Here is a 3,411-nt window from a genome sequence, read left to right on the forward strand (position 1 = left end):
CTAATTCCAGTGAAAATTGTTTGTCTTTAACAGAATTTTGAACATGTAAAAATTAGGAGAACTTTTTACAGAATTTTGAACATGTACAAATTAGGAGAAAATTTTACTTTATTATTAATGATTTTTTTTATTTATGAAATTAAGGAGAGTTTTTTTCAAGAATACTTTGTTTAGAGGTATTATTGATACATGGCATCAAGGGAACTAGATAAGAAAAAGGATTAGGGAAGTGAGAATCTTGGTAATGGTGGTCCGAATAAGGATTAGGGAGTGGGGAGGAGAAGTTTTCGGCTAGGGTTTTGAAAGGGGGAAGAAGATGAACAGTGGTTTGTTTATATAGGAGAGGGTCACACGGCCTAGGGCCACGCCCGTGTGCTTTGAGTGTGAGCCCGTGTTTTTCAAAATTTTCAATTTAGGTCGTGCCCAGCTACTATCCCACGCCCGTGTGTCTTGGGCGTGTGTGGCACACGTCCATGTCGCACGGCCGTGCCTAGCTTTGTTCGCTTCTCCCACGCCCGTGTGTTATGGTAGCATGCCTTGTATTATTGTACACAGCTGAATGGCACAGGCGTGTCGCATGCCCGTGTCGAAGAAACAGAATCGAGCCTTGTCCCTGGCACGCCCATGGGTTTTCATTCCCACGCCCGTGTGTTCCTATCAAGTTCACCCACGGCCATGTTGCACGACCGTGAGGATTTATCACACCCCGTGTTTTAGGGAAATCATGTCCTGCTTCAACACGGTCGTATCGAACGGCCGTGTCTCTTCCCCTGTTTGGCCACGGCTTTAGGCACGCCCGTGTGCCAGGCCGTGTGTGCTGAAAAATTGTGCAATTAAAATATTATGTTAATTGATTCGAAGTGTGAGAAAATAAAAATAAAGAAATCAAAATATGTTAGTGCTCAAGTTGCCTCCCGAGAAGCACTTATTTATAGTCTAAGCTCGACTTACCTCTCCGTTGAATGATCATGGTGGTTCGAGGAGTTCATACTCCTCATTCTTATTGTCAATTTTAAAATAAGGTTTTAAACGGGTGTTGTTTACCTTAAAAGTGCCGAACTTGGGATGACTCACCTCCACTGTACCGAATGAGAAAATACTAAGTACCGTAAGAGGGATTTCCTCATTTGGTGTAGTAGTGACAATGGAAGGATCAACGGCATCTAGTAAGACTGTATCGCCAACCTTAAGTTGATTAGGAGCGGTATCGGGCTTGTTTCTGTGTAGTTTCGGTTTATCATGCGTTCTCGGTTTGTGTTCTCGCCGTTAGTCTAGCTCCTCTATCCGTAGTCATCATTCTTCATGGACGTCTTTGTTCTCTTCATGATAGTAGCGCACTGTCTCTGTTGTCTTTGTTCGAGGAAGTTCCTGCAAGGATGATTGAATATTAGTTTTATCATCGACAGTTTTTATAGCAGTATCTTGAGTCTTAGAGGTTTTAACTGAGTCGCTTGCTTGAAGTGTTACTGCGTCGTCACCTGTACGAAGTGTTAGCTCTCATGTGCCTACATTAATAATGTTTCTGGCAGTTGTTAAAAATGGTCGTCCTAAAATTAGAGGTACCTCATTATCCTCATCCATATCTAAGACAACGAAGTCTACTGGGTAAATAAATTTATCAATTTTAACGAGAACGTCTTCAATAATACCCTTAGGAAATCTAACTATTTTGTCAGCCAATTGTATGCTCATCCTAGTCTATTTGGGTTTATCGAGACCTAGTTGTTTAAACATTTTATATGGCATAACATTTATACTTGCCCCTAGATCAGCTAAAGCATTATTCACAGATAGACTACCAATTCAACAAGGAATTGTAAAAATCCCTGGATCTTTCAATTTGTTAGGTAGCTCATTCTTTAAAATAGCTGAGCAGACTGCATTGAGTTCCACATGTGATGTAGCGTCTAATTTCTTTTTATTGCTCAGAAGTTCCTTTAAAAATTTTACTGAGTTGGGCATCTGCGAAAGAACTTCAATAAAGGGTAAGTTAATATGTAATTTCTTTAAGAGTTTGACAAACTTACCGAATTGTTCTTCTGTTCTGTCTTTCGTCATTGCTTTAGGATATGGCACACGAGGTTCAATGGTTGTACTTACCTGTTTGGGATCATTATTGTTTACCTCTTCTCGTCCTTTGTTCATCGCGTTGTCTTGCTGTATTTCTGGCTCGGGTGCAATGAATCCTTCCTTATCTTGAGTGCTAATTGCATTGAGGTGTTCCCTCGGATTAGGTTCAGTATTACTTGGTAGGCTACCTTGTGGTCGTTCAGAGATTAGTTTGGACAGCTGGCCTATCTGAGTTTTGAGTCCTTGGATCGATGCTTGTTGATTCTTAAGTGCTGTCTCGAAATTTTAGAAACGGGTTTCTGACACCGAGATGAATTTAGAAAGCATCTCTTCAAGGTTTGGTTTTTTCTCCTGTTGATAAGGTGGCTGTTGAAAACCTTGAGGATTTTGTGGCTTTTGATTCCCTTGACCACCTCAGGAGAAATTTGGGTGGTTCCTCCAACTTGCATTATAGGTAATACTGTATGGGTTATTTTGAGATCTAAAGTTATTATTACCTATATAGTTGTCTTGTTCCTCTTCGGTTGTGGGATTGAAGGATTGATATTCTGTATGCACACATCCTCCGCTTGAGTCACACCTCATTACTGGATGTACCTACGTAGAACCAAGAAAACTATCAATCTTTTTATTGAGAAGTTCTACCTGATTTGAGAGCATGGTGACTGAATCGATGTTATAGACGTCGGCTGTTTTCATTGGCTTTGTCCTCATAACTTGCCACTGATATTTGTTCAGTGACATCTCCTCTATGAATTCATACGCATCTTCTGGAGTTTTATTGTTGATGGTTTCGCCAGCAGCTGCGTCAATCATTTGTCTTGTCGAAGGATTCACACCATTGTAGAACGTTTGAACTTGTAGCCAAAGCAGTAACCCATGGTGAGGGCACCTTCTCAGTAAGTCCTTGTATCTCTCCCACGCATCATAAAGTGTTTCTAAATCCATCTGCACAAAAGAAGAGATATCATTACGCAATTTAGCCGTTTTAGCCGGTGAAAAATATTTTAGTAAAAACTTCTCGGTCATTTGTTTCCAAGTAGTGATAGACCCTCGTGGTAACGAGTTCAACCACTGTTTAGCTTTGTTTCTTAGTGAAAAGGGAAATAATCGAAGATGAATGGCATCATCAGAAATGCCATTGATTTTGAATGTATCGCAAAATTCAATAAAATTCGCCAAGTGCGTGTTTGGATTCTCATCCTGCAAACCATCAAACTGAACAAACTGCTGTATCATCTGAATTGTGTTAGGTTTTAGTTCGAAATTATTCACAGCAATAGCAGGTCTAACTATACTAGACTTAGTTCCTGTTAAAGAAGGTTTAGCATAATCATACAT

General features: G+C 40.2%; 1 non-coding gene across 1 annotated transcript; it reads left to right on the forward strand.

Annotated features, from left to right (window-relative positions):
• Positions 1 to 2,944: 2,944 nt before the first annotated feature.
• LOC121204123 (small nucleolar RNA R71) lies at positions 2,945 to 3,051 on the forward strand. The gene has a single exon (XR_005899051.1). It is a non-coding gene; the product is annotated as a small nucleolar RNA R71 (small nucleolar RNA).
• Positions 3,052 to 3,411: the final 360 nt, after the last annotated feature.

The sequence above is a fragment of the Gossypium hirsutum genome, chromosome A07, assembly GCF_007990345.1.
Source record: "Gossypium hirsutum isolate 1008001.06 chromosome A07, Gossypium_hirsutum_v2.1, whole genome shotgun sequence".
In the NCBI taxonomy this organism is placed as follows: domain Eukaryota; kingdom Viridiplantae; phylum Streptophyta; class Magnoliopsida; order Malvales; family Malvaceae; genus Gossypium; species Gossypium hirsutum.